Here is a 12,712-nt window from a genome sequence, read left to right on the forward strand (position 1 = left end):
TTCTCAATAGCTCGGGGGACCTGGAGCTCGTGTTGTAGCAAACTCCCCCTATAGAGAGTTATGACGTAGCGAGCTGTTCTACAGGCTCGTACTTGGTCGCAGTTAAGCCATGGTGCTGAGTTGTTGCTCGTGCTGAATCAGGTCCATGTGTCATCATCTCAGCAGGTCGGGTCAAATCATCTTCCATCAATTGCCCCCCACTCCTTGAGCTAAGAGTGTTGCCTTATTGCGAGGAGTTCATGAAGTGTGACGGATTGATTTGACCTAAATTCAAACATGATTGACTACTCATATTAAATGTGTGCGCGAGAATCAGGGGATTTTCTGACTTTTCAAATACCGAAAAACGCATTGAAGCAGCTCTTAACTGTTGATGTCGTGCAACCGTCATTACCTCAATCATGGGATATGTGCAGCTAGTCACATTTCGGTTTCAGAAGGCGTACGGTCAGCTCGACTGTGAACAGTCAGATCTGCCTTGATCTGAGCCATTGATTCGGAAGCATAGAGACTATAAATAGGAGGACCCCCTGGGCCTCATTTCCTTTCTTGCCATCTTGCTGCCTTCGGATTCTGAGGTCATGCACCCATCTAGTCTACCAGGGTTCCTCAGTTTACTTCGTTTTGTCTCTTCCGGTGAGTCCCAATCACTATCAATCATGTTTGGGTACCCATACCATACCTACTACAGGGGTGGTAACCAAGACGACGAGGCTCCCTCAAGCTCAGAGGGAGCTTGGGAGCAGGTCCCGGAGGCTCGGGAGACCTCCGATGATGTGGCATCTACTTCCCGAGGGAGGGAGCCCGACACTTTCGGCCCTTCCTCCATGACGGCGGAGAGACTCAGGTCTCTGATCCGCTATTTTCACCTTCTTGGGGACCTTGTCTACAACCTCCCCACTGGTAACTTCCCTTGGGAGCACGGTCCCAATGATATAGTTATCTTCCAAGAACAGCTCAAGACTAGCCTGCGTCTCCCCCCTGCACCTCTTAATAGTGGAGGTGCTAAACCATTTCTTTGTGTTATGAGTACTGTCTCCTGAGACGGTGGACTAGGCGGAGGAGGAAGAGCCTGACTCCCCGGAGGACGAGGACGAGGTGGAGGAGGTGGGCCCTTGAGGCTGGTGGCGTTGGTTTCCTGCTCTGATTTCTGGTGGCTCCCAGGTGCCATAAACCCAGTCTTAAAAAGATCTTGTTGGGCGGTTGTGCCCTTTTTACCTTCTGTTAAACTTTCTCAAGCTATTTAGCTCGGGTTTTTTTTTGAAATGGTAATAAAATTCCTTCCTTTTTTCTTCTAAGTATGGTGTGCTCCCTTTAATTTTGCTAAAGGGATCTCATCACCTGAGCTTTTAGAGCTACATGCCTGAGCTATCCTTTAACGTTTAAGGCATCTCTATGGTGTACCACAAAGTGATTACCATGTGTGCCTGAACTATGCGTTTGTTGGTTATTCCTTAGTTCAACCAACGTACTGAAACGAGCTATGCTTCGTGGGTTTAAACCTGAGCTGCTTACGCCTCTGATATTTCATACTTTACCTTCACCGCTGAAGTGGCTAAGTCTTTCTTGATTCCGAGGCCTCAGTTAGAGTTTGCCCATGCCATGGAGGTGACTGGGTCTTGTTGCGCCGAGGTCGTGTTAGCTCGGCATTTCGGCCCTTAGGCTCTAGGAGTGACACATGGTCTACTCAGTAGTTCACCCGTGCCATAGAGGCGACTGAGTCTTATTATGCCGAGGTCGTGTTAGCTCGACATTTCGGCCCTTAGGCTCTAGGAGTGACTCATGGTCTACTCAGTAGTTATAGGTAATATTGCCTTAATTTGACAATATTCCATGCCCGAGGTACTTGTTTCCCTTCAAGGGTTTTGAGCTCATATGTTCCTCCCTCGAGAACTCGTTCCACCTGGTAAGGTCCTTCCCAATTCGACCCGAGCTTACCAATGTTGGGCTTAGGTACCATAACTTTTCGAAGGACCAGGTTGCCAACACAGAGGTTCCGCTTCTTGACCCTGGCATTATAGTACCGAGCTACTCTTTATTGATAAGCTGCGGTTCTGATATATGCAAGGTCCCTTACTTCGTCGAGTAGGTCGAGGTTGGTACGTAGATCGTCTTCATTTGCCTTGTCGTCATATGCTTCCAGTCGTAGCGAGGGAACCTCAATCTCAGCTGGGATGACTGCTTTGGTGCTGTAGGTGAGGTTGAAGTGGGTTTCTCCTCTGGCAGTCTTCTCTGTGGTTCGGTAAGCCCATAGAACACTGGGTAGCTCATTTGCCCACAGTCCTTTAGCTCGGTCTAGGCGCGCTTTGAGTCCACGAACAATAGCCCTGTTCATAACCTCTGCTTGACCGTTTGCTTGAGGATGTGTGACCGAAGTGAAGTTCTATCGGTTCCCCATGTCTTGGCACCAGTTCTGGAATTTGATGTCCTCGAACTGCTTACCGTTATCAGAAATCAATACCCGAGGTAACCCGAAGTGGCACACTATGTTCTTCCAAAAGAAGTTCTGAACGTTTCGGGCTGTGATTGTTACAAGGGTTTCAACTTCTACCCACTCGTCAGAAAATGTGACAAGTGCCAGAAGCACGACAACATCCACCATCAGCCCGCTGTCGATCTCAAATATCTCACTAGCCCGTGGCCTTTTGCGCAATGGGCCATCGATATACTTGGACCGTTTCCACTGGCAACAGGCCATAAGAAGTTCCTAGTGGTTGCAGTGGATTATTATGAAGGCAGTTTTCTCTTCATCGGCTGGGTCCATCTTGATCTGATTGTAGCCCGAGTAGGCATCTAGAAAGCTCAACAACTCATGCCCCGAGGTCGGGTAATGGACTTCCCTGATAAAATCGGCTGCAAGGAGCTTCCCGACCTCCTCATCGACTGCACTCCACTGATCTGGGGCTAGGTTGTGTTTCTTCTATCTAATGAGCCTAACTACTGGATCGATATTAAGCTTATGAGTTATGATGTTGGGGGTCTATGCCGGGCATTTCTGCCGTAGACTAAGCAAAAACATCTAAATTCTTAAGTAGAAGGCATACCAATTTGGATCGTAGGGGCTCCTCGATGGAAGCACTAATCTGAAGCGTTCGAGCAGGATCCTCTACCGAGGCTGGGATAGAGACAGTCTCCTCCGTAGGCACAGCTCGCTCCTCGCTCTACTCCGTAGGTCGCTCCAGCTCGAGGTCATCAACCACCTTGGCTTTTCCCTTGAGGGCGGTAACTTAGCATTTGTGAGACTCAAGCTGGTCACCTCGCGCTACCCCGATGCCGAAGTCCATGGGGAACTTCATGGCCAAGTAGTAGGTGGACACCACAACCCGTAAAGCATGGGTAATCAGCCGACCCACTATGGCATTGTACGGGGAGGGGGTTGCGACACCAAGAAGTCATAGTTGAGCCTCACAATGCTAGGCTAGGTGTCAACTTCCACAGGTATTGTCACCCTTTCTAGGGGCCGAACTTCCTCTCCGCTGAAGCCCACCAAGGGAGTGTTCGTAGGCTTTTGGTCGCTCTCCTGAAGCTGGAGTTTGTTGAAGGCCACTTTGAAGAGGATGTCTGTCGAGTTGCCTGAATCGACGAGGACTCGCTTGACTTCGAAGTCATTGATCTTCACCTTTATGACGAGCGCGTCGTCATGGGGGTAGTGGACCCCGTGTGCGTCATCGTCCTCTATGAAGAAGACGGGGTCTTCTATCCTTGGCCATTTCGGAGGGTTCTACCCTTCCCTGCTGGTCTAGTGAGATGACGCACGAGCTGTTGTTGAGGTGCAATTCGCTATGATCGAACCTTTGACTATAACATGGATGTTCCCTCGAACTGATCTCTCCTCGGGGGGCTGCTTCTGTAGTTGCTCTTCTTTCCTATTGGACTCGGGGGCATCTCTACCTTGCTCCCCTTGTCGACCTGCTTTATTATTATTACTATTACTTTGTACAAAATTTCGTAAATATCCGCGGCGGATGAGTTCTTCTATCTCATCGCGGAAGTGTTTACAACTTTTGGTACTATGATCGTGATCTTTATGAAAGCTACAATACAAATTTTTATTCCGGGTGCTAGGGTCGGCCTTCAGCCGAGGTGGCCACTTCACGTACGGAGCATCCTTGATCGCCATCTCAGCCCATTTTGTGTTGAGGGGCATGTAGTCCCTTTCTGCTGCTGGAGCTCGGGAGGGCTGGACTGGCCTTACCCCCCGAGCTATGTTCTTCTTCTTCCTACTGCCGCCTTGAGATGGGGGCTCCAGCTCCCTCTTTCTTTTTTCTAGGGCCTGCTCGCCCTTCTGGTTGATTTCCTCCTTGGTCCCAATGAACCGATTCGCGAGTTTAAGGAACTCGGTCACGATTTTGGGTTGGTTGACAACTACGTGCCACTTGAACTCCTTATGGGTGATACCTCGCTTGGCTGCTGTGAGGCGGACTGCGGGATCCAGGTCGGGTATCTGCAAACAAGCATCATTGAACCGCTTGATGTAGCTCCGGATGGACTCCCCTTCCTTTTGCACTATGCCGAGGAGGTTCTCTTGAGTTCGCGGGCACCTCTTGCTGGTGATGAAGTGGGAGGTGAAAACTTGCACGAACTGTGCCCAACGTCTTATCGAGTCGGGTGCGAGGTTTCGATATCAGGTGTGGGCCACTCCTTTGAAGGTAGTGGAAAAGGCCACACACATGCAGGACTCGCTGGTTCGTGCCATGTGCATTTGGGACTGGAAGGCATTTTGGAGACCCATCATACTTGTCAGGAGGGAGCTTGAAATCCATTGGCATAGGGACAACAAGGAGTTCTGGAGATAGCGCGGAAGAAACCGAGAGGAGGGGGGTAGCTTTCACTTCACCTGAGCATACCTCCTCTTTTCCTTTGAGCTTGGGAGAGGCTTTGGAAGTAGTTCGGCGAGCTCGCTGGTGTCTTCACTGCTGCTTTGCTGGCTTGGCATTGGTGCTTGTCGCTTCGGCGTCGTCGAGCTCGATAGGCTGGGACCGCTGGTGACAACTCTGGACCGAAGGGCCCTGTCTATAGTCTGCGTCCAGGACCTCGAACGGATTCTCCGCAAGCGGGAGCTCGAACTGCGAAGGCTGTGGTGACATGGGCTTTGTTGGCTGAGAGGCCCCTGACCCACCCATAGGCTGCGAGGCAGGGGTAGCTAGCCTCTCCTTCTTGCTACGGGAAGAGGCTTGGCTCTTGGTTGGATCCTGGACCTAGGAGGCTTCTCACTGACAAGGCTGCTCACTCTGACGGGAGGGCTTGGTCTGCTTCGTGGTCGGGTGCCGAGTGGGAAGCGACGGCTGGGCCTGAGCCAGATAGGGAAATTGCTGTTGGTACTAGTATTGGGAAACCTGGTGCAACACTTGTTGGTAGAGTTGGAGTTGTTGAAACTGTTGCACTTGAGCCTGCATGGCCCGCATGCATTGCACCAAGTCCTCCAGTTGGTTCAGGTTGGCCGTTGGGGGCACAACCGAGGGTTTAGCAAAGGTTGCTCCTACTGTAGAAGGGAGCGGAGTAACGGCGGTTGCCACTATAAAAGGTACACTCAGACTGGGAACTCTATCTGCGAAGAGGGTGACGGTAAACTGTCCAATGTAGATAGTAGGAAGCTGGGGTTGCTCCCCAAAAGTGTTCTGGCTGTTGCCACGTCCGACATTGCTGGAAGAAGCCATGAAGAATGCTATGTTTTTGGAAGAAGGAGCTGTAAAAGCTTGGAGGAAGGCTTTTAGAAGTGTTCCCACAGACAATGCCAAATGATGCAGCACGATCCGGGCACTCCTAGCTGGCTACTGACTGGCTTCCTGTTAGCAACGGATGACACCTGAGAAGATGAAGAAGCATTCCTGGGGATTTGCCTAGTGGGAATACTCAGAAGCTTAAGTTAGAACACTGGGGAGGAAGGAAATAGTATAAAAAGCTAAGAGTGTAGGTCGCGCTAGATCACTATGCTTACGAGGTTAATTTGTGAGTAAGTAAGATAATCCAAAGTTCAGAATGAGTGAATGTATCTTTCCCCTTCGCCAAAAAGGCTTTTATAGGGGCGCTCTTGTCAAATTAGGCATAACCGCCATGGGCTTTTGTCGCAGCCATTACCTGCCAGGTCTGCGCAGGTGATCGTTATAGTGTACTATCAGCTTGGCTAAGTGACACGTCCCAAAGAGGCAGAGACGCCTCTATCTATCAAGAGACGTGGGTGCAGACTGTAAAACGGACAAGGACTACACCGCCAGTCGAGAGATGTAGCGCAGTCTAACCGGTACGGTCTTGTCAAATGGAAGCTTCCTAAGAGTGTCGCATCACTCATTCATAAGTTACTTCGTAGCAAGCTATCCTTGCCGCAAGCTACTTTGTAGCAAGCTCTTAGGGGTACTTCGAGGTGACCCTCATCAAGTTTGGTCTTTGGGGCAGTTCTCCTACTCAGGTGCTGGAGCGAGCTGGTAGCTCGCGAGCTGAAATAGTTTTGGAGTATTCCCTTCTCAATAGCTCGGGGGACCTGGAGCTCGCGTTGTAGCGAGCTCCCCCTATATAGAGTTATGACGTATCGAGCAGTACTACAGGCTCGTACTTGGCCGCGGTCAAGCCATGGTGCTGAGCTATTGCTCGTGCTGAATTAGGTCCACATGTCATCATCTCAGCAGGTCGGGTCAAATCATCTTCCATCAATCACCAAGCAATCTCCAAGATCTCACACCTTGGGTACCTCCTGTAAATTCCAATGACCTCCAAGAATCAGGCAATGAAAGTTGTAAATTCCATACCTTGATAATTCTCATGTAGCTAGTTGGATATATCAAGATTACATAACAACCCAACTCGATTTGAGATTGGCTCTCATACCAAGTTGATAGTAGCCAATGATATTAGATCTATATTCTATAGTAAAGACAATAGAAAAGAAGAGAATGGAGAATGCAAGGAAGAAGAAGAAAGAGAGGAAAAGGCCAAATAAAAGAGAAGGATGCAAGTTCTAATGGTCTTGTCTCTCTAGTAAATTGCTATTTATATTAATAAAAAAAAAGGATACAAAGATAGGAATACCCCTATCGCCTATAAGAATGATAAAGAACCACTACAAGAAAATTGGTCTAAGCTGGCGGTCTTCAATTTGCCCCCTAAACCACTGTTGGCTTAGGTCAAGACCGTCAGCTTAGATGCAAGAGACCGTCGCCTTAGGTTTCTGTGAAAATCCCTTGTGTTCTTAGGTGGCGGACCGAACCGCCGACTTATATGCTAAATGACCGCCAACCGCCGGCTTAGATTTTTTTTCATTTAATTCTAACCTTTTTTTGGTCATTTGATAGCTAAGCCGGCGAACATGACCGCCGACATATACCTATTTTTTTGCAAAAAAAATGCATACCTGCTTAATTGCAGTATTTCTATGGTACATGAATTTTTTATTGATTTAGTATTTCCATATTTAATACAGCAAAACCATTTGACAAAAATCAATTTAAAATTAAATCTATTAATTCAAAGATTATATATTAAAATATCCAAAAAACATTGTTCAAATACAATATCCAATTGACATATAAATAGCATAGGAACTTTAAAAAATAATCAAATTCTCTAATAATGCATCACATCTTCCAATGCAAATCCACTTAACATATTGATTGAACCTGCAAATCAAAACATATAAATATTAGAATTATTCAATATATTCAATATATTACTAAAAAATTAAAATTCAAATTAAACTAATGGCAACAATATTTATGTAATCTTAATTTAATGGGAGATGACTTATTTTGAACACTTCCTACAATTTTATAAAAAAGGCCCAGACCTTGCTTGGTTGGTAAATTATTAGTTGCTAAATGCGAGAATGGTCATTTCATGCTAAAATACTAGATATTAGGTTCATGTCCAATCCATTCCTTCCAATATATTACTAAAGAAATCTATGGTCAGATTAGCTTCTACTTCTTGACATGATTTCTGCCAGTTAGAGAATCTTACAAAACCAGATCTGCAGTTTGTAAGATTCTCTAACTAGCAAAGGTACTTGTCAGTTAGGAACCTGATCTTCAAAATCTTATGGACTGATCTTCAGGTTGTAAGCTCAGGTTTTGTAAGATCAGGAGTTAGAAACCTGATCTGTTGTCAACTCTCAGTAAGAGGTTGTACTTTTGTAATATCAGGTTTTGTAGGATAGTATCCAAAATCCTATTCATGTTCGTCCCAACATGTGCCTATCTAATCATTTCTGTTGTCCCCAAACTCCCCACTTCTCAAGCATAAAGGTGTTGTCCCCACCTCTCATGAACTTGATCGAAAAACTCCTTGTTTTTGTCTTTTAACTGTTCAAATAATTAAATAATCAAAATTTCAAAGATACAGTGAGTGGTCTATCCAACTTCATTCATGCTCATCATAAAAGTCTACTCAGGAATAAGTTCCAAACTGAGAATGTAAATAACAACTCAAAGATGAACAAACAATTTTGTGTCTCACCAGCCCGATTCCGCGATGTAGAGAAGAGTGATGTAGAAATGGTCAGGTCCCTTCCCCAAAGTAAGGTTCATAAATGCACAATTAATTACTATCACTTATTCACCACATGGTTTAATAATAATAAAGGGTGAGAGAAAACAAAGATCAGGGGATCAGAGAATTCAAAGTAAATTGGGTATGCTGAGTTTCAAGAGATTATTGGCGGAGGAGGTACTAATGAATAATTTGATTTTGGAAGCTTTGAAGGTAGAGAGGATGAAGGGGGTTTTGGTTTTAATGCTAACCAGACAAGTGGGTTCTGCCCTGCACCCTTGTAAATTTTGAAATGTGTTGTTGCTTGTGATGATTGAGAGAGAGAAAGAGAAAAAAGAGGTACGGATGATAGAAAGAAAATCAAAAACTCACTACTAGCAGCCGCAAATCTTCTATTTATATTGATCTTTATAAAAAGGAAAATTACAAGTATGCCCTTGGTGGCATATCCTAGGATAAGAACAATAAGAAAAGAAAGAAAAAAAGGACTAGTAGCTGAAACTGTCACACGAACATCAGTTACAAGGAACACTCAAGCCTTACAACACTCCCCCTGGGTTGAAGATGTCTATCATGCCCAGCTTGTCACATAGCTCATTGTGCCGTGAACACGGAAGTCTTTTTGTGAGGACATCAGCAAGTTGTTCCTTGGACTTGACATAAGGGATACAAATTTCCCTTTTTTCCAGTTTCTCTCTTATGAAGTGCTTATCCACCTCAATATACTTAGTCCTCTCATGTAGGACAGGGTTGCTGGCGATGTTTATTGCAGCCTTGTTGTCACAGTAAAGAGACATAGGATTATGAACAACAACTCCAAACTCACCTAGGAGGTTCTTTAGCCAAACGACTTCAGCCACCCCATGTGCCATAGCTCTATCTCAGCTTCTGCACTTGATCTTCTACCACACTTTGCTTCTTGTTCTTCCAGGTCATCAGATTTTCTCCCACAAATGTGCAATATCCACTAGTGAACTTTCTATCATCCACGGCTCCTGCCCAGTCAGCATCTGTAAAGACTTCCTCCTTTAGGTGATTGTGTTTACTGAATAGTAATCCTGTTCCTGGATGTTTCTTCAGGTATCTAAGGACTCTCTCTACTGCCTCCATGTGTGGCTTCTTAGGAGAGTGCATAAACTGGCTCAGAACTCCAACTGAATAGGCAATATCTGGACAGGTCATGGATAGATAAATCAGCTTTCCCACTAACCTTTGGAACTGCTTTACATCTTTCAAAGTTTCACCAATACAGTCACCTAGCTTGTGGTCCGCATCCATATGAGTGTCTGCCGGCCTTGCACCTAACTTACCTGTATCCCGTAATAGATCAAGGGTGTATTTCCTTTGAGAGACAAAGATACCCCTTTTTGAACGAACAACTTTGATCCCAAGGAAATACTTTAGGAGTCCTAGATCTTTCACTTCAAATTTGGATGCAAGGAATTGTTTCAATTTCTATATCTCTGAAATCCAACTCCCTGTAATGATGATATCATCTACATACACTATCAATACGGCAACCTACTCCTGACATCTCTTCACAAAAAGTGTATGGTCAGACTGGCACTATTGGAACCCCATCTCTTGAACTGCCATGTGAAACTTACTGAACCAAGCTCTGGGAGACTGTTTTAAGCCGTAGAGAGACTTCCATAGCTTGCACACCTTGTTTTCACCTCCCTTGGAAGAGAATCCAAGAGGTTGAACCATGTATACCTCTTCTTCCAAGTCACCATTCAGGAAAGCATTCTTTATGTCCAATTGATACAATTCCCAGTCAAAGTTAGCAGCTAAGGATAGGAGAACCCTAATCGAGTTCATCTTAGCCACTGGGGCAAAAGTCTCATCATAGTCAACTCCATATACCTGTGTAGACCCTTTGGCTACTAGTTTTGCTTTGTACCTTTCGACTGTTCCATCTGCCTTGTGCTTAACTCTGAACACCCATTTGCACCCCACGGGTTCTTTCCCCTCTGGAGGATACACCAATTCCCAAGTCTGATTTTTGTGGATGGTATCAATCTCCTCCTTCATGGCATCTATCCACTCAGGGTATTTTAAAGTTTCTGCAACATTCTTGGGAACAGGGATGCAGTCAACTACCGATAGGAAGGCTCGGTGTGAGGGAGAGATGTGGTCATGGGAAACAAAGTGGGTAATGGGGTGTTTGGTAGTGCACGACTTGACTCCCTTTCGTTGAGCAATAGGGATGTCTAGGTCATCCACAATGGAAGAAGGTTTAGGGGTTGGACTTACTTCCTGGGATTCTGATGATGTCAGTTGCTTAGTGTTTGGCTACTCCACATTTCTATAACACTGCTGATCTCTCCGATGAGTGCGCTGGAAGACACAGAAGGGAGTGAGGTTCGGAATAGAAGGAAGAGACACTTGAACCTGCTCCTCTTCCACACTACGGTTCTCCCCCTGAGGAGAAGGGGGGAAGAACGACTCGGACTCAAAGAAGGACACATCCATAGACACAAAATATTTACGACTGACAGAATCAAAACACCGATACCCCTTTTGAGAGGATGGGTACCCCAGGAAGACACAAGGAATGGACCGAGGGTCTAACTTACCTCTGGGTGGAGACAAATCATGGAAAAGGCCCGACAACCAAAGACTCTCATGGGGATGGAAAATAAAGGTGACTGATGGTACAATAACTGATGAGGGGCCATGTAATTCAATACTCTGGAGGGTATGCAATTGATGACATACGCAGTTGTAAGTATAGCATCCACCCAAAACCTTTTTGGGACATTCATGTGGAACATCATCCCGTGGGCTATCTCAATGAGGTGTCTGTTTTTTCTTTCTGCAACCCCATTCTGCTGTGGTGTTCTAGCGCATGAGCTTCTATGAATAGACCCATGGGAGGCGAAGAACTCATTTAGCTCCCCATGGAAATATTCCTTTGCATTATCGAATTGGAAGATTTGTATTTCAACATGGAACTGTGTAAACACCATTCTCTGGAAGTCTTGCACTATCTTTGGAATCTCGTCTTTGCTATGCATAGGGATTACCCATGTATAGCGAGAGTAATCATCAACCAATGTAATAAAATACCGATATCCACCCATAGAGGTTACATTTGTAGGCCCCCATACATCAGAATACACAATATGAAAAGGAACATTTGATCTTTTATTGCTTGAATGAAAGGTTATTCTACATTGTTTACTCAACTGAGACGTTTGACACATGAACTCTGACACTGAACATGACTTAAATAAAAGTGGAAACAAACATTTTATTACTTCGAAAGAAACATGACCTAAACGACTGTGCCACAACAAATTTTGACTCTTATTTGACTGACTATGTGACTCTGAGGATGACATGGAAAGACCAGCTTTGTTGTCGAGAATGTAGAGATCGTCCACCAGGAATCGTCCTCCCAGAAGTTAGGTCCTAAAAAAGACATGAATCAGCAAAAAAGGTTACACTACAGTTTAAAGAACTTGTAATGCTATTAATTGAAAGCAAATTTATGGGAAGTTGAGGGACATGCAATACACAATTCAGGTTAAAGCCATGGGGAAGGGATATCGATCATTGACCTACAATGGAAGAAAAGGAACCATCTGCAAGCCTCACAGTATCCCTTCCTAACAAAAGGCTATAAGAATGGAATAGGTTAGGCTTACCAGTCATGTGATTTGAGGCCCTTGAGTCAATAATCCAAGGGGAATCTGTGGGATGGAATGCAGAAGCCACATTACCTGAAGTAGATGCGAAAGAGGTAGATGGAGTACCAGTGACTGAGCTGTCCAATTGCCGCAATGCCCTACCATAAAATTCCAGATGCTCTCTGAAAGAATTCATTATATCCTCCTTGGGGTCAGGTTTATTAGGAGGGTCCTGGGTACTACCGACAACCTGAGTGTCTTGGGTTGCCACATGTGCTGCACTCGATCTTTTCACGTGACCTTTACCCTATTCTTGATTCTTTGCTGCCCACTTGGGTTTCCCGTAGATGTCCCAACAATTGTCACGTGTATGTCGTGACCTTCTACAGTGGGTACAAAAGAGTTTATCTTTATCGTCTTCCTTCTTAGGATCACCTTTCTTCCCTGTTGGGTTATTATTCACCGCAACCAAGTCAACTTGTTGCTTCCCCTCGGCTGTAACCATCACACTTCACCTGCTTTCTTCAGATTGGACAAGGGAGTATACTTTGTGTACTGTAGGCAATTCTTTGCTTCCTAGAATCTGCACCCTTAATGGT

Source organism: Nelumbo lutea, chromosome 1, assembly GCF_056320005.1.
Source record: "Nelumbo lutea isolate HS-2025 chromosome 1, American lotus-T2T, whole genome shotgun sequence".
Taxonomy (NCBI): Eukaryota; Viridiplantae; Streptophyta; class Magnoliopsida; order Proteales; family Nelumbonaceae; genus Nelumbo; species Nelumbo lutea.